At 38.8% G+C, this 19,380-nt stretch overlaps 1 protein-coding gene across 3 annotated transcripts in view; it reads left to right on the top strand.

Annotated features, from left to right (window-relative positions):
• The window catches only part of LOC148836705 (SH2/SH3 adapter protein NCK1-like), a 61,403-nt gene that overhangs the window by 12,139 nt on the left and 29,884 nt on the right, over positions 1-19,380 (top strand). Inside the window, exons 1-2 of one of the 3 annotated variants that reach the window (XM_088914035.1) lie at positions 12,747-12,963; positions 15,069-15,119. The exons of 1 other annotated variant lie outside the window; for it this stretch is intronic. The gene's annotated coding sequence lies outside the window, so the exon portion shown is untranslated. Of the gene's footprint in view, positions 1-12,746; positions 12,964-15,068; positions 15,120-19,380 lie in introns of those variants that run through there. One more of the 3 variants, XM_088914034.1, reaches the window with a different exon arrangement.

Genomic DNA, 19,380 nt, shown 5'->3' with positions numbered 1-19,380 from the left:
TTCTGTACATACGCCCTGAGCTGGTGGGTGGTTAGTTGCTTTTTTTCGTTTACAGTACTATATTCAAAGCTTTCAGCTTGAAGGGTATGTTAACAACACTTTTCTTTGCCTGGAGTGTCCTTGCAACATAACAGGTGCAGATGTTTTAAAAGACTCATTTCCTTTCAATGAAACTGCTTTGAAACTTTTTTTTTTGCATTTATGCTACATGATATCACTGTTGGAATGCCTTACCCAGGTTGCCTGTCTCGTACAAGTTTCAGCACATCGTGTGTAGTTAAATGGGAAAGGGAACTGCATTTTGTGCTCCAGCTCTAGTAGCAAGGATCCATATTCTAATCCCTTTTTTGATACACAGTGTCTGCCTGCGATGAGGATCTGTCTGGGAGAAAGATTATCTGGTGTTTTGACTGCCACAAGTGAACCAGGCCACAATTTTGCACAGAGAGAGGAGGGGTTTGGGGCTGTGAAACCAGGTTAGACCTGCAGTATTGTGGAAGGCAAAACATTTGATTTGTCTGTCCCTTCAGCTTGTGAGTCACCAGTGTATGAGAGTTATGTCTGGTGCATTAGGTCCAGATGCTTCCAAGATATGTTGTAGTTTTTTTCTTTTGTAGTGGTAGGCTCAGATTCTTGCAGTTGTAATTATACAGATACAGTATATTAATTATTTTGTTGTTGTTTCATATTGAAGGGGGTGTTTTGCTTGTGACCAGTGGAACAATAACAAACGGGATAATGCACTCTCCTCTCTCTGCCGGGGTAGTTGATAATCGCTGCTCTCTCACTAAAGAATTCAATCACTATTAGAGTTATATGAGTTATAAATTCCTTAATTCTTCAGTCGATTTCCTTCCATCTGTTACAGTATTGTGAGCACGTTTTCATGCAGGGAAAGAAGAAATCCTGAATAGAATCATTTAATTATGAATTGGCCTATGTTCCTTAATGACCGTTTAGCAGTAATCATGCCTTATTTTTGAACATATTTGAGGTTGCACTTCAAATGCAGCCTTACACTTTTATCACCTGAAGCCTTTAATTTAGTCCTCATCAGCAAAATCAAAGAGTTTTGTTATTCTAGTACTTCTTAAGGCCCATAAAAAGAGATCAGTGAAGTTTCCTCAAAAGGTTCACAGCTTGCAACCCCGATTGGTTGTTAATGAAGCAATAATTGAGATGGGATTTCAAAGCTGATATTTAGTCCTGGCTTCAGGGCTGTATGTCAAAATTATAACAATATTAAAAATCTGATGTCATGAAATATTTTCTTTGTAGATGCCATAAAGCATTTATACCTCTGTAAAAAAAAAACACAGACTAACGCTGATATCTGCCCAAATCAAAGTAGCTTGCTGATGAAAGGTTTAGAAAAAAGGAAACCTGGAATGCGAATTCACCGTGATTCTATACTCTTTTCTTTCATTTAAAAACAGTGTCAAGGACTGGATTAGCAGTACCTTCATAATCCACAGAGAATGTTAGTGTTTATCAGAAAATCCCAGCTTGGCTGCATCTGAAAGACCGTTGTCAAAAGTACATGAAGAGGTTTGGCAGGAGAACCCTGGAAGCTGAGACCTCCCCAGCACATACAGTAACACTGAAATGACCTGTGATCTACAGCCATCAAGTGCTAACTCCTTAACCTTTGCAGTGTTAATAGCTGATGGAAACCTAGCCACTGTAGCCTAGCCAATCTGATTCTTCCTCTGAATGTCCCACTATGTTTTTTTCCGAACTCATACATCAGAAAGACCACCGAAACTAAAATTATTCTGCAGCTAGGATCACACATTCTCCCTTCTCTTAACGACAGACGACTGTTCTTTTACATTTTCTCCATTCAGTTGAAGTTTCATTTCACACCTCTCTGCACCCATTCTGACTTCACACCTCTTGATTGGCCTCTCTTTCTGTCCCCTGCTCCCGCCTCTCACTCCTCCTCCCTCCCAACCTTTGTTCTCCCGCTACTTTACCTTTGCCTACTGCCCTGTCTCTCTCACACCTGAAGAAGGCTCCACGGCCGAAACGTTGTGTTCTCTTTCTTCTTTTTTTCAGCATGGAATAAACCTATTACTTGTATGTTTTTTTTATACTTTTTAATATGTTTTAACTAAGACCCACACAAATATTTACAACAAACCAAAGCTACCTTTGCAGAAGCTTGCTTTTTTAAAAACAAAACTGAATATAATTGAAAGACATTTGGCTTCAGTAGTAATTGAGTGGGGTGGTCCCAGGAAATTCCTTATTTTTTGAAGACCAAGTATTGTGTGGACCTTTTCAGTGGCTTTCAGGATCCCAGATACCTCGGGCTGACCTTTTTAATTTCATCCAGTGCTGTCCCTGTCCCAGTATGTCAAGGTTTTATTTTGTGAAGATGTTGATTCAAAAGTGCTTTGCTGCAGTGAGGTGGAATTCACCTCTTTTGAGTTTATGCTTATCTGTGAAATTACTGAATGAGCCAATCATGACAGTAAAGTTTTAGGCAATTATTTAAAGCATGTTCGTTATCAGGGTACTGATGCATGTACTCTGCAACTGCTGACGCATATGGTATTGAAATGGATCTGTTCAGAGATTAATGCGTATGCACTAAAGAATATGTATTCTAAGGAAATGTGATCTGTACCAGGTTCATGTCGGTTTGAATTACATGGAAATTTGTGCTCGTTTAGGTTTTCGTTTTTTAGGTGAATTCCCTCTTTCCTGGCAGGTTTCCCCAGGTGGAGGTGCCTGGTACTCAGTGAGATGATGAATCACTGCTGACTCAGGAGATGTGGAGAAACATGGCAGTGATAATAAGGGCTGGTTGCCATTGTTCATTTCCAGTGGAGGTTGAGCCCAGACCCCATTCTCTGTGAGATGGTTTAATGAAACGAGGGTATGATGAGTTGTCAGCTACGTTTGAATTGATCAGATAGGCCATAGCTAGTCTTGGCTTTGATACTGTAGCTTTCTCGACAGGAAGAATTTTCCTGACTGTAATTCCTTAATAAAAATGAGCCCTGTCTAATTTAGCATTGGGATTTTATATGGCAGTATCTTCAACAATTTGGCATTGATTGGAGGAGTGAAGCAGGTTTCACTGACTCCATTGCAAGTGGATGTGTGGCTAGCAAGTCAGACGTGTTGCAGTTCTGTGGTAATAAACCCTTCATCTAAGACCTCTCGTCTCAGGCTGTGCTTTGCTAGTTGTCAGCTGTTGGATATGACATCACAGTCACGGTTGGGCAGTGGCATAGCCTGGACCTGAACTGGTGATATCTGGACTTAGACTGCTTAGACTGCACTGAGAATGACACATTTTATTAGTTAGACTACTTGGGAGCCTGAAAGACTGTTTAAAAGGTATATAAATGAAGAATGTTACTCTTGATAACGTCATAAAATCTGCACATCTTGGTGGAAATCTTGCTTGACATAAAAAATCTGGTTGTCATTTATTATTATTTTTTAGTGACCATCAGACATGTAGTCTTATTATACACAGAGAAATGACTAGGATGTAAATCTGGATTTTAGAGCAAATGCAGAGTCATGAGAAATAATTTACCTGTTTCACCCACTCACATTAATAGAGATTTTTGGAGTATATGGTCTAAAATGATTTAGCACCAACCCTGAGCTTTTTGCAAGTTTCTCCTTGAATAATGTATGAATAATACTTGAATACTTGCACATTGAAATATGGTACATGTCTATGGATTGATCATATTAATAAATTCATGTTATATTTGCCCGTTCACTTTATAATGTTCTATTTTCTCAGAGCATAAGAGGCTTTCTAACCTTATCTTATCCGATGCAAAGTACTGGCATAAAGTATCATGGAATTTAGTTTTTGGCTTTGTTAGCAATTTCAAGAAGGGTTTTATCTTTCTATTGAAACTAGTGCAACTAAGCAATGAAAAAATCTGATATTATTTTTCCTCAACACATACAGTATGTTCTTTAAGACATCACATACAAAACTTTTTTTTTTAATTTCCTCTGCTGCCTTGTTTTTTTTTTTTACCAGCTAACAGTTAATTCAGCTTGGTCTCTAGTCTCCAAGCTCTCCTGCGTTTATCCCATGACCTTACTGTGCTCTGGCATGTGTGCTTGTGCGGTTTGTGTCCTCATGTGAAAAAGGGACAAAGAAACAACACAGTCAGAATGAGATGTCGGAGCTGAGGAAATTCCAGAGGAGGAAAAGGATGTCTTAGTTCACACAAATTGAAGCAGGGCGCATATGGGCCAGTAATTAGAATATGGGGGGGGGGCTGTCACTGTCATGAGATTTGTCAGTGCATGACCTTTATATTAAAAGCATGTTCTTGAATTCCCATCTTGATTTCCCATTACACAATTCTTTGGAGCATTTCCTCCCCCTTTGTCAGTGTAAATCTTTTTCTCAGGCTGTAGTATCATGACCGTCTTTTCATTTTCGAATATTTTAAATGTATTTTTCTGTCGTGGATTGTAGACCAAATTATGCAGTAAAACAATTAATACTGCACTTATTGTTGTTTGAAATAACCTCTCCGTGGTTATTCCTGAGAGTCTGTTTGACAACTTGAGACTACTGTTAACAAAGTTTGTTCAACATTTTGAGTGTCTCTGGCCCTCATTGTCGAGAAGGACTCAACATTTTTGGTTCTGTGTCCTAAATGTGAGCTTAAAACATTTGTAGCCTTAACATTGTGTGCCTTAAACGTTTAGGAATGTCATTCAGCTTTTCTTGGGTTGCAGTCTCCTTCAGAATAGGCTAGTGTTCGTGTCCTGTTAACTGGGGGTTTATCCAAAGTGAGTTTGAATTTATCTAGAAACAGATCAATAGATGTTTTTGGCCTTCTCTGAATAAACGGAGAATCGATCTACAAAAACAGGAACGAGAGGGGTGGTCCCAGGAAGCACCAAGCACTACCATTTTATCGGAAGAGCAGTGCTGTGATTTCTGTCAGTTCAGTTCATACAGTGTAGTTTTGGTGTTTCCAGTTGTCCAGTAAAGATGGGCAGTTTTGTTATTGAGTGCCTTTTCTTTGGCACCGAGGAGGAAATTTGAGTGACAATGAGAATCAGTTTTCACACAAACAGCTTTCTTATTTGGTACATTCCCCCATACATCTCTTGCTCCTGCGTATTCTGAGCGCACATTGCAGATGGTGCGTAAGATTTAGCTATGGGGTCTTGTTTAATTTGCAGGAGGCTTTTTGCTTAAGGCTCTGCTGTGCTGGTGCTTGTCTGAGGATGTGGTGAACAGTTTTCTTGTTCGCTCATTGCTTTAAGAAAATGTATAAGTGCAAAAAGGAAATTACACTCGGCTTTTCGCTGCGATTAGGTTAGGTTTACATTGTTCTGGTGAAGCTGAGAAGTTGTGAAGGAAACCACCGCAGTCTTGCCAGCACCCTGTGTGTTTTGTGTCTTCTTAGGTTTATTCTTGTGAAGGATTCCAAGAGACCGTTCAGTACCTTGATTGCAGTTCTTTTTGAATAATGTAATATTCCTTTTTGTTTATGGGTTTCTGGATAAAAATGACAAAGAAGAACCTCTCTTTATTTTTGTGTCTTAACTCGGCCTGACAGTGCTCTTGATAATGTCACAAGCTGATGCTTTGACCCAAGGCTGCAGCTCAGTAGCAGAGTGTGTGGACTTGAGATAAGGTAGGCTGCTTTTATTGTAAAGGTTCTCTATGTCTTGTGGCAATTATCAACACAGTTGGTGGCTTCTATGCTTTTACGGGATAGTGGCTTCATTTGTTACAAATTTCCAGAACATGGAATTAAATACTGTTTTTCTCACAATTCTAGCAGATTTATTTAAGTATTCGGTTATACATTGCAGTGCTTTATTGTACACTCATAAAAGGTATTATGATATAGATCGCTATATAGAAAGGGCACTCTCTTAAACATTTTAGCATAGTTCTCGTCGCACAAAAGAATGGGCCATTCACCACTGTAAATTCACATCTTAGCCAAAGACCTTATCTGTTAATAAGAGGTCTTGGGTACAAGCTAATTTCAACTGCTTTAGTTGTTAGAAAAGCAAACATTGCTTGTTCTAAGACCACAAATACTGAAAAACAGCACGCCACCTTTTTTCAAGGTCTTTGTGAATTTGTTTCAAGTCAAATGAAGTAGTAATTTGTGAACACAGGGAACCATTGAGATGTGGCTGGAAATTGGGCACAGCCCTTGAACTTGCTTAGAACACATGTACATGATGTAGTGATCTCAATGACTTGTGCATCATTTCCTTCATGACAATTGTGATATCTGTGATTGGAGAGAGCACTTTGTGGTTAATTGTTACATGCTGCCTTGCCTGTGACTCAGTTGAGCAAAATTGTGTTTTACAAATGAGTGTGATGTTCTCAGTTTCTGTGTAGACAAGCCAGGTGTGATTTGGCTGTTATTCACTACCAGTGAAGTACAGTTTTTTTTACTATCATAACTGTGCATTAACTTTATTTTCATCATTCTGTGGAATTACTCCTTGTTTCTTATTGTTTTTACTTGAGCATCCGTAAATAATACAGTCACTGTTGCTTTTGAAAAATGCATATATATATATATGAGTGTGTTTCTGAATTTGAATGGATAGTTTCAAAGAAACTGCTGTGTCTTGTGTCATTGAATCTGTGGTTTTACATGCTTCACTAGGGAAACGAATGTTCTGTGGTTACAGAAAGGGAGCCTTATTATCTAGACAGTACATGTTCTTTTATTGTTTTATTATTTAGGCTTTAATAAACATAACCCTTTATAAATAAGCAATCGATTCATATCTTTATTCAAACCAAAAAAGTCTTTGTTCTGCAGTACTCGTTTCAGGATGACTATTAATGTAGGTATGTTAATGACTAGATTTTTAGATATTTGATAGTAGGATTAATAGATTCCCCTTATATGTGGCTAACATCTGAGTATGTAAAACTGGACATCTTTACAGCTCTAATAAAATGTGAATCTTAAAACTTGTATCAGGCAGTCAGAGTAGAAAAGGTGGCTACACAAGTAGCTGTGATGGGTCAACTTCTAAGGTAAAATCCTATAATGTCTTTGACAAGCAGTGGAGGACACTGGACCTTACAATTTGACAGTAACTGGTCTCCTTCTGTCAGCTAAGATTCTTTCTCTCCGCCTTCTGCTCTAAAGCACAGTGAACATAGAAAATCCTCCAGTGTCCAAGGTTATTAGACTCATTTTGGAACAAATCGGCTTTTGTACTTATTATAAACATTTCATAATATGATAGAGATTCACCACAGATATATGTATCTTTCAAATGGTACAGAAATCAAATGGCAAAACAAGATCTTTTCTGTCCAAGTGATAAAGATTAGTGCTTTTACCTTCTTAAAAGATGCCTGATTGAGCAGTTCATGTGTAAATCAATTAAGAAAATCCACAAATGAGCAAAATATACCGTTTTTTCTGTCTTTGTCCTGACACGAGTTAAATCTTCTTCCGTTTTCAGTCGATTTACATGAAATTGTTTATGTGGTTTTGCAGCATACACCTTTTGACGTGCTGCATTTGTTTCAATCTGGCATGCTTAAATGTCATCCTAAAATGTTTCTGGGGCAGCAGCTTCAAATTTACCCTTCTTGTCATTCCTCCTGGAGCAGCTGAGGCAGAGTTTAAAGCTTTGTGACACTGTTTGACAGGTGTCCAACTTCTTAGTGCAGATGGAGAAAGTGCGGTTTGTAGCACAGAATGATGCTGGTTTCAGTGATGGTTATCTCTTTGCAGAGTTACTTTGCCAAGTCTGAGCAGAACAGCACATGTGAACTAGTTTACTGCCTGAAACAATTAAAGTTGTGCTGTGGTGTGCCTCCTGTTTGAAGTACAGAGACATTGGGCTGTCATCATCCAAACAGTTTTGCTTTGTGTTCACTGCATGGGAATCACTCCAGAATTAGCAAAGCCTGGACATATCACTTTCCCTTGAGAAAATCAAGTCCTGAAAACCTGAGAAAACCCCCCTTACAGACAATCGGTGTAAAAAATAAGCTAAAAATATGAGAAATAAAATTTGAGAATTACAATAAATTAGGCTATTTTGCTTATTTAGCACTTTTGGATGCTTGCTTTGTGTAATAAATTAATCTTATTCAAAAATGATTACAGCATGAAATCAGTCTCTGCATCCACAGTGCTAAGGTTTAGAGATGTTATGTATTTTGTTTGCATGTAACATAGTGGCTGTTCGATTTTTGTCTCTTTCCAAATTTGATAAGTAAGATGATTTAAACTTTTTTGTCTCGTCTCGTCTCCAGATGGGGCTTTAATGTGAACGCCATAAAAGTATCGCGGCTTTTACTGTCATTTTTTTAAAGATTTAGTGTGTCACTCTGTGTCATATTGGAGGTGGTGGAAGGCTGTGTGAACTCTTAACGACTCTTTCCTGTCATCTCCTATGTTAAAGTTTTCTTTTTGTGGGGGAGTATTTGAATCCATTTTAGCACTGGATGGCTGAGAACACTTATTAAACACTTATTAAACCTTATTAAAGATGAGACAAAATACTTTAAGCCCAGCAATTGAGGTTCACTAGGCATTGGGATTTGGAATCAATGTGTTATGTATGCCTTAATTTTGTTAAACATGTACTTAAAGCAAAAGAAAAGTTTGTTGTAGCTGGAGACAATCTATAGTTATGCTTACAGTTGCCTGTGCCTCTTCTGAGTTCTTTGAAAAGCAGTGAAAAATTAGGTTAACTAAAAAACCAAAACCACATATACAGTATACCAATGTCGAGGAAGTTCTGCTTTTACCTGTTTCCACTGCATTTATAGAGGAAGTGTTTTATTACATTTTATGAAAGCAGATGCATTGATTGGTTAATGTGGTAGAGATATAAAAAAATCCTATTTTATTCTTTTCCTCAGAGGAGATAAAGCAGGAATTTTAAATAATTTTCTTCTTTTATGCAGTTTATTGCAGGTAACAAGTACTGTAGCTGTACATGTTTTTTTTAAACTTTTTTTTAAATGTAAAATAAGTTCGGATTTACTGAATGGTACAAAACAAAAAATGGAGCCCTTAAAGTTGAATCACAACATATGTATTCATGTCACCAAATGATCCTTTCTGATGAAATTGCTATTTCACTACAAACAAACTGATAGAATGCAGTTGAATTTCATTTTCTAGTTGTAAAACTGAACTATAACTCGAAAAAGGAACATTTTCAGTATTTTTTTTCATTTTGGCGTGGGATGGACAGTCACAATGAATCTGCAGTCTCTACGCAGCACTGAAACTTTTGAGTTTTTTTTTCCCTTCCGTAGGTTGGTGACAGCTGTAAGATCTGCATTGCTTAGCTTTTTGTGGACTAATGTTTAGAGTCACGCTGAAGTGAAAAACAGGAAGACCCACACAAACTGAGGCTGGCCCCACAGCTTTTCTGTTTGAGAGCAGCATTGCCTTACCTGCTCATGGCCCGTAATACTACTGTTTTATACTTTTATCGTTGTTTTATGAATGCGTCACCTAATTTTATTCACTTCGTGAAAGGAACCCTTTACTCTTATGTTTTTTTTTGTTCTGCTGCAGATTTAAATGATGATTCACCTCAACAAGAAATGTAGTGTAGCGTTAAAGGAAGACTTACATATCCACCACTGCTCATTTATGTGCAGGCTAGCAGTGAAAATGCCCTGTGTTTGCATTGCAGATCTGCCTCCACTGTACAAGGTTACAAGTGTGTGTCACCTGGTTTTATAGTGTATAGCTTTCTTGCCTTGTAGCTAACATGGTTGATACAGTCAGCGTTCGATAGCAAAGTAGTGCCTAAATCCCTGTAGTAAAGGAGAGCTTGTCTTCAGTTTAATACCTCTACGGTTTGATTAAATATGGGATTATTTCAGATGAATTATACTGTTCACAGCGGGAATACATATCTGCTAATGGGAAGTGCAACTTAAATACATTGCACTGCATTAAAACGCTGAACTATAGGTTATTACTGCAGGCTGTCTCTACTGAAATTGCCTGGCCTATTTTTATATGGCCAAGGTGTGAAGGGATGATATGCTGGGGCCATGTTGCTACCTTCAGTGCTGATTATTACATGGTGTTGTGACTGCCTGCATCCATGCTGCCAGCGACGTGAGTAACGGATGAATCCTTAACATAAAAATGAACACCGCTTTGCACCTGCAGAGAACTGATTTTAAGTACTCCTGCAGATGGTCAGCGTTTTGTCGACTTCAACACGACATGGGTAAAATCCATCTGTGAGGTTTTTATCTGGTTTTACATCATGCGATTTGAACACACTTAACTAAAAGTTAAGTTTCTTCTCATTGAAATGCCATTCAATTTCTCTCCAACTCTTTTGGAAGCATTTGCACGCTACCTTGTTTGTGGCTTTGGCACTTTAGGTTTTCCGCGTAGCAACAACCGATCATCCAGTGAACAATCAAAACGATTCAAATATTTCAACAATTGAAAGAAAACTTGCAGGTAGCATTAAAAATCAGTGAGGCATAATCTGAGAAAACCACTGACTCGAAGCAGATATGTTTATTTTATCTCCTGTCTTGATATTCTCATCCTTAAACCAGGGTTTTTAACCAGGATTTCAAGGACAGCCTGTTGGTGGTGTGGACTGTTTTGGTTGAAAAAAAAAAGCATTCCAAAAATAATAAGAAGAAACAGTTTGGTGCTCTAGCAGAGAACGTGGAGAAGCTGGGGGAGGCTGTGCTTGATCAGTCTAGTTCTGGGGAAAGGAGAATTACACTGAGGGAAATGCACATCACAGCCTGCAAGAGAGCAAAATAAACACTTAGAAGATCTTCCGGGCTTTCTAGCAGCTGTGCTATGTTGCAGTAAGTACTGTGCATGTTCCCTCTGTTTTGGAAAGGGAGGGCATGTTCGCGTATTATAAACTGTTTCTTTGTTTTTCTGTGGGATTCCTCCCAGTGTTTAATTTGATTAGAGGATTCTGACTGGATGCCAGCAGAAAAGTCAGTTGTAGGAAAACCATGATCTCAGACCCTACACACTGTAGTTCTCCAAAACAAGCAAGGGAAGCAAAACAACAAAAAAACAGCCTTTACAGAACACCACACACGAGAAAACACAAGATGAAAAACAAAGTTTACTGTCCGGGATTAAATGGGAAGCTGCATTTCACACTGAGCAATCCGAGCCAAGTCACAGACATTAAATCTTAAAGGTCAGCAGCTGTCCCGGTTGCCCATGCATTTGTGCGTTCAGTTGTATTGTAACACTGACACCAGATTTAGGAGGCTCACAACTTTGCATGCTTGGCAGAAAAGTAACAGGTACAGAGAAACAGCTCTTCAGCAGTAATGCACTGCGGTAGCTGTATCAGTTTTCTAAGTGAGCTTACTTTTAATGTTTATCTAAGGTGATTATTTGTAGAGATTCCCTGGAAAGCTATTGAATATTTGTTTGGATGTTAAATAAGTAGTGTTGGATTTCAGGAAGGGCCTAAATTCAGTTAACTAAGTCTAATATGTTGGAAAAACAATTGATGGATCTGTCAACATTTGTAAGAACACTACTTTATGGGTATTAACCTTGCTTTGACAGGAGTGGGCAAAACCTGTAATTAACTTCAGTAAATGTTGCACTGTATCTCCATCCATGCGTCCACTCATTAACAAATAAAAACAGTGCGTTGCAGAGCATGGATTATTTTAGAGATGCCAGTTCTGCATGCAACATGCAAACTCCACCAGAAAGGATCCCAGCCTGGGATTGAGCCTATGACTACAGGGTGTACTGCAGCACTGTTGTTAATAATTTGAAGCTATTGACTGCCGGTGCTTAATATCCTCAGCGTCAGATATATGCCAATGTAAGCGAGTTTCTTCACTGTATCTACAGTGAGATGTGGAGGACGTATCACAAACAGAAACAGGTAAGCACAATTAAAAAAACAGTTCCAATGAATAAAAGTAAATGACCTTGATATGCAGTAGACACAGGCTGGTGTTTCTATCTTTACTATTTTATTTTGGTTCCATGCTGTATTCACTTTGCTTAAACTCTTTGGCTTTATGATCCAAGGTCTTCTCTTGTGCCAAAGCCCCATTATGTAGCTTTGATGGCAGAACAACAGGCACAACCGTTTCCAGATGTCTTTGTAGCCTGTTACTGTAATGAGCCCAACATTCAGTTGCATTAGTTCTAAATGCAACTGAACAAGGGTCTCCCTTGACCGCCCTCAACAACCATCCACACCAGGCACTTTCCCTTGCAACAGAGCTCGCTGTATCCCCTGCAAGTACACAGCCACCACCACACTCATTCAAGGCCCCTCAGGACAATTCCGGATCACCCAGACAGCATCTTGTACCTCCAGCAACCTTATTTACTGTATCTCTTGCAGTAAATGCCCAGCCATCTACATTGGAGAAACAGGAAGGAGACTCGGAGACCGCTTCAGAGAACACGTCAGGGCTGTGAAGATTAAAGATCTCTCCAAGCCCATTGTTTCTCATTTCACCTCTGACGGCCACGACCACTCTAATCTCTCCGTCTGTGTTCTCAAAGACGGTTTTCCGAACTCATACATCAGAAAGACCACCGAAACTAAAATTATTCTGCAGCTAGGATCACACATTCTCCCTTCCCTTAACGACAGACTACTGTTCTTTTAAATTTTCTCCATTCATTGGAAGTTTCATTTCACACCTCTCTGCACCCATTCTGACTTCACACCTCTTGATTGGCCTCTCTTTCTGTCCCCTGCTCCCGCCTCTCACTCCTCCTCCCTCCCAACCTTTGTTCTCCCGCTACTTTACCTTTGCCTACTGCCCTGTCTCTCTCACACCTGAAGAAGGCTCCACGGCCGAAACGTTGTGTTCTCTTTCTTCTTTTTTTCAGCATGGAATAAACCTATTACTTGTTCCTTTGCAGCCTACGCATGCTGACGCAGCTACCCACCTGAACTACTTAGTTCTAAAATGCCCACTTTGTTACGAGAATTTAAAAAAAGGTGATTTAGGTTAATGCTTATTTTATCAATTATTCCAAACTGACTGATTTTTAACACTGCCATGATTGTACATCTGCTATAAGGGCTTAATAGGAAAAGGTCTTGATGGATAATAAATCTTGATAAGGAATCTTTACAGAGACTAATCTGTATGCTATAGTTGTCTTTGGCAGACTGGGCACAGTCAATCTATAACAGAGTTTGGAGGCAGTTACATGAGAAAATGGTTTACAAATGAAAAAAAATCTTCCCGCATTTGAATTGGTACTTAATCAAACTGAAATTTGTAATTGCATTTGGATTCCATTTGTGAAGTTATATTTCCATTAACTAATGTACTAATTTTTTTTCTTTAATTTTTTATGTGCATATTGAATTATGCTACTGTTTACAGGCAGACTTTGCACAACTTTCCCTCTGTTTTTTAAAACATTTTCCACTATACAGGTATATCCTTAGTCAGAACCATAGCGGTGTTAATAGTAAATGTGTTCATTGGAAAAAGAATTCTTCTTGCTTTGTTAATAAATGTCTTTAAGTTAAAGGAAGTATTCTTGAAGTATATTGACACTGTGAGAATTTAAAAAGAGCTCCACAGTTTTATTGTTGTGTTCACACTATAAATGCGAATCTTGTTTCTAAGAATGTAGTTGAACGAAAACCAGCATGTTAAGTCTGCCTAGAGAAGACTTTCAGCTGCAACCGTTGTTTATTAAGTCTTCTCAGAGAGGACCTTATCCTACTTCTTGGCTAGATAATAAGAGAATTCCCAGTTTCTTATCTCTGTCTGTTTTTAATATGTCTTTTCCACTGATATCTTTGCCATTTGGAAAGTGACAAAAAAAGTAAGTCCTCTCTTTGAAAACAAAAAATGCCTGTTACTCCAGTCTGTTGCTTTATCTTTTCACTATCTGATTTATTTTTTGTGTAACAATAGGAATTTCAGGACACCTTGCTCTAGAAGAAACCTGGCTTCATATTGAGTTTAGAATAGTGGTGCAGTAATTAAACACAGTATAAAGATCATTGGGGTTACTTGTTACATACTGTACAATGGATATTTGTTTGTAGTTATTCTTTATATAAGAATGTTACAGAATTTAAAATTACATTGGTCACGAGTTTCATGTCCCTAGCCATTTTGTGAGTCAAAGAGTTTATTAATGTGAACCATGCCCTTTGGCATTGTTAAAGGTGGTAGGATCTTGATTTATGTTGTAATTGACTGCTTAGGTTTTATGGATTCATGAAAATAATAAGGGCAAGAGTCATTTTGTTTCATGTCGGTTACATTTAGTTTTTTTCAGAGATGAAGATTTTTAATTTAAACTCTGAAATATCTTCTCAGTCACTTTTCACTCTTAGCATGAGGGTTTTTAAGATTTTTTCTTGGCTGTTAGTGACTTATTTACTGTATCTTTATTTATTCTCTTCATCAGATTTCTGATTCACTTTTCCTTCCTTTGGCAAAACCATTCAGACTTTGTGATTAATAAAAGAAGTAGATCTGTGCTTTAATTTCAACATTTGAACAGGGTAAATACGGTATATGGCATAGGAAGAAAATATTTTTGGAACAGATGTCCTACAGTACATTTCTTTTCCTTTTAATATTAAGCAGTACATTATAGGAATTAATTTAACAAAATGCACAATTATCTATAGGCATAAAGTGAAAAGGTGGTTTTAGTCTGCTTTGTCAGGGGTAACAATTTTTAATAAGATGTTGATTCAACCTTTACTATTGATGAACTTCAGTAATAGTGTATGAGACATTGTGCCATATTGCAAATAAAGTTTATATTCTGATCAAAGTTCCTGATGATCAGTCAGGTAGTGTCAGTTCTAATTTAGGAATGAATGGTTACTGCAAATCTCATTTACAGAATAGATTTAAAGCAGTTGTCTTAACCAACAGTGGTGTGTTGTTTGAGGCCTAGGCTTTGATTGAGCTCAGGAAAGTTGACCTTTGTGCTCTTGGTGTTGGGGTATAAAATCTGAGATTCCCCAGCACTCTTGATGGCGAAGGGCTTTTGTCTCATCTGTGAAGATGTACTCAAGTGTCTCTTCTGTTTTGATTATATACATCTGTCTTTGGTTTGCAGGTCAACATTGCGCAGAAGAACTTTGAAGCTCACAGCTTTGATGTGGCACAGGTAAACTTTCAAAATCGCCCTTTTGCTGTGTGGTTTAAAGGATCTTTTAAAGAGCAGATGTCTCGGTGGACCAAATGGCCTTTTCTTGTTTTGCTGCAAGTTTAATTTTAAGGGAGTATATGACAAATTGAATCTGATATGCATCAGCAGTTTGCTATTTCTTGTTAGCATGATGTAAACAATAAACATTTTTTGGACCATTTGAGTTACAAATGTGCAGTTCCTCTGTTAAAAATAAAAAGTGGAAGAGCAAAGTAACAGTGTTCCAGGTTTGAACAGAGCAGGCACAGGACATATGTTGCTGTATTCTTTTGTGTTTTTTTCAGTCCACTCCTTTTGAATATAAATTGAGCCTCTCAAGCACTTTTGTAACAATTAGAAGAAACTTCTATTTCAGGTGACACTTTCCTTTCTGCAACCTGCAAAGTTCAGGTTCAGGCTCTTCATCAGCAAAATAAAATAGAGCATTTGTTTGTTTAGAAAATAAGGTTTTCTTACAGGTAGTGGACATAATAATGGAAACGCCAGTATAAAGTCACTGATGGGCATTGGACTACTACAAATGGCCGTTGCTATCACTGTGCATTGTGGCACAGAGTTTGGAATTCTGCAGGAAGGATTTGGCACTGTTATTACACAAGAATCACCTCACCCCTGGAGGTGCAAAAGGCTTTCTCAAGCGTCGATTATTTATGGGATGTTCTGGAATGATTGGGCTCAGATCTGGTGACCAAGAAGGCTGTGGCATTGTCATCCTGCGAGACGCTCCTCTTGTCAATAAAGGCAGACTGCAGCATGGAGGGAAGATGATCACTCAGTATCTTTATGTAGCGATTTAGCATTGACCTTGCCTACAAAGGAAAAGAGTGCCACCAAACCATGCCAGGAAAATGCTCCCCACAACATCACAGAAACAGCAGAACCCTTCACTATTTGGAACCAAGCACTCAGCACTGTAGAGTTCTTAAGGGTGACGCTACATGTGCATTTGCCAGCCGCCATATCACTCTGCAACTCACAACTGACAACCCACTGAAGCTCAGCAGGTGTGAGCGTGGTCAGTACCTGGATTGGAGACCTCCTGGGAAAGCTAAGGTTGTTGCTGGAAGAGGTGTTAGTGGGGCCAGCAGGGAGGCGCTCCCCCTGGGGTCCATGTGGGTCCTAATGCTCCAGTATAGTGACGGGGACACTATACTGTAAACGGGCGCCGTCCTTCGGATGAGACGTAAAACCGAGGTCCTGACTCTCTGTGGTCATTAAAAATCCCAGGGCGTTAATAATCCCCATCTATGAATTGGCTTCATTACTCTGCTCTCCTCCCCACTGATAGCTGATGTGTGGTGAGCGTTCTGGCACACTATGGCTGCCATCGCATCATCCAGGTGGATGCTGCACATTGGTGGTGGTGGAGGAGAGTCCCCATTACCTGTAAAGCGCTTTGAGTGTAGTGTCCAGAAAAGCGCTATATAAGTGTAAGCAATTATTATTATTAATTATTATTTGTTTGTTGAGAACATGCTGAGGGTTGATTCATCCTACCATTTCCCATTTCTCCACTGCTCAGTAGTCCATTGGGTGTGCTCTTTGCACCGCTGGCAAATGTTCATTGACGGGTTGATGAGCGGTTTGATCACTGCAACCCAGCTGTGGTACCCCACTCTCTGGAGTTCTCAGCAGTCCAGTTTTTGATTAAACTGGCTACCCATGCCCCAGGTTGAAATTTGCAGTCAAGTGATCTGCAATTAGTTGCCTGTTTTGCCTTGCACTTTGAATTAATGTATGGACGTCACGATCCTGGATGTTTCTGCCCACTGTTCCCTATAGCTGCTGATGTCTTCCCTCTGTGTGCCATGCTGTTATCACCTTACACATTGCTGCTGGTGAATCCTCTCCAAGATGAGCTGCCTTGCTCAGTGTCAATGTTGTGCCAGACAACTCCCAACAGTCACACCTCTTTCAAAGTCACTAAGGTCTCTCCCCTTGGAGCGATGCTAGCCATAAGTGTGGGCACCCATTAGGACTGTTAAGCATTTCTGTATGTAACCCTAAGCATTCTGGGATGAGCTCCCCCTCGTGTGGAAGTCCATGGCCTTCAAGTAGCCAGTGTGTCCATGGTTTTTTGTCCACTACCTGTATTTCATTCAGTCCTCAGTTTAGCTAAAATTTGCAAGTAATACATTTTGGATCCATTGCATGGATACATGGATACATTGCATGGATTTTTGTGTAATTTTTCCTTTAATTGGCCTTGTTCACATTTTTTTTTATCGTGACAGTGTTAGCCATGATCTACCTCTTGTGTAAACCCAGTCTTTCTGAATGTGATAAGTCTAAGATTGTCACGTCATCTTAACTATAAAACATGTAGGTGATCCGAGAGCTTGCTTGTTGTTTTTTGGCCAGCCCTTGCCAATAATGCTTCTTACTAAAAGCTAGTGGTTAATGTGTTAGGTACTGTGTGCGCAATACCATTTCCTTTTACACGTTTCTGCAGCAGGAATAAGCGTTAGCCAGTGGTACAAAATCTGCTCTTGATTTGAGCACTACCAGAAGTTTTACACAATGTAAAAGTAGCATATAATACAACCATTTTTTATTGTTTCCTTCCCATGCATGTTAGCTGAAATCACTTTTAATACAGTTTGTAAGTATACTGTATTGGAAGGAATAATTTCTGGTTATTTGCAATTATGGATCTCAAGTCATTATTGTATGATACAAAGAAGTCTTTTCCCTGTTCTCCCTAGATGGGAAAGTTTTAAGGGATACATGGTTACAAAACATTAAATATTTGCATTAACTTCTCCATTCTCGTATATGTATTAATGTACTCTGTGTGTATTATACAGTTGACATTTACCTGGAGTGGACGCACTGAAATTGTAAATGGAAGCTTCACTTATCTGTTTTCTCAAGTGAAGTCACTGGTAGGACTCTGCAATATAACTGCACCCCTTTCTAAAGGTGTTCATAGCATATAAAAACTGCTTCTTTTACTTCTTGACTAAATCTAAATGAAGAGGTTAGTATTAATATATAAAGCTCTATAATATATTTTTCAGTAGCTCTGTATCCAAAGGCTTAAGAAATCACCAACAGCTTATTAAAGAATACTGTTTCAATATCAGACCACCTTAAAAAATTCCTAGGTATGTAGGTGTTTTGTGAAGGCTGTAGAAAGTTATTCAAGCATTTTCTTTCACTGTAAGACATTGTCACCAGCAAAATTTGTTCTGTTATAATAACAGCTCTGTCTTGCATTTAATTTTCCTGATATTTCCGTGTTGCTAAAAATAAAGTCACAAACCTTCCTTGCAGCCATCCCACTGAGACAGATAGATTTCCTCCATCACTTTGGAAGCAGGGTGAAACGCAATGAAAACAAACCTGCTCCTTCCTTTGGGAGTTCATCCTGCACATATAGTTCAGTGGCATTAAAAAAGGCCTATAAAACAATGCAGAGGGCAAAAAAAAACCATTTCAAATAGCCGAGTGCTGATCATATTTTTGCGAACGCAATCTTCCAAAACATTTAGCCTCGTTTTTGTGAACACTTTGCAAAACTCCTACATGGTTTTCTTGGGGATTTCCTTATAAGCAACTTCACCAGCCCATTGTCGGTCTTTCTTGCGGTCACATTTAGAAGAGACATGTTTCTGCCGTCTCTTTGGAAATAAGGTGAAACATGCAGAAAACAGACTTGCAACATCCTACAGGAGCTGGTCTTAAGAAAGCTTTCAAAAGAGGTGAAGCTGTTGGGCCCAGCTAGCTCATTAGCTTTGAAATAGAGTAAACCAATGTTGTGGACATTGAAAACTAGCTTGTTCATGAGTCCAACCAACCCTTTGCACAAAGAACTCCCTCCTGTTATCAGTTTTAAATGCAGTTGCTCTTAGTTTCCATTTGTGTGCTCTGATATGTGTTTCACTGTTGATGCTGAAAAAGTTCATTAGGTTGGCTTGATTAAAGTCTCATCTATCAGGTCTTCTGGTAGGCTTCTGTGCTCAACGCTTCAGGTCCTTTAGCCTGTGAGACTAGATTATGTACGTACAGTGTGTAACTTATGAATAGAACTTTATTTATAAGATGAAACCAGTCTGTATGTTTTCCCATCTGAGGGCCATGGGTTTCATGTTGAATGTGCTTTTCTCGTCACCTGTATGAAAGAGGGTGAGTTAGGCCCTGTTAAGATAGACTCTGTGGTCACCAGAATAGTGAAATCTGTGCTGTAACACTAAAATAAGCAGTAACACGTGGCATT

The sequence above is a fragment of the Atractosteus spatula genome, chromosome 4 (genome assembly GCF_055471065.1).
Source record: "Atractosteus spatula isolate fAtrSpa1 chromosome 4, fAtrSpa1.hap1, whole genome shotgun sequence".
NCBI classification, from domain to species: domain Eukaryota; kingdom Metazoa; phylum Chordata; class Actinopteri; order Semionotiformes; family Lepisosteidae; genus Atractosteus; species Atractosteus spatula.
This window is presented reverse-complemented; position numbering and strand designations above follow the sequence as displayed.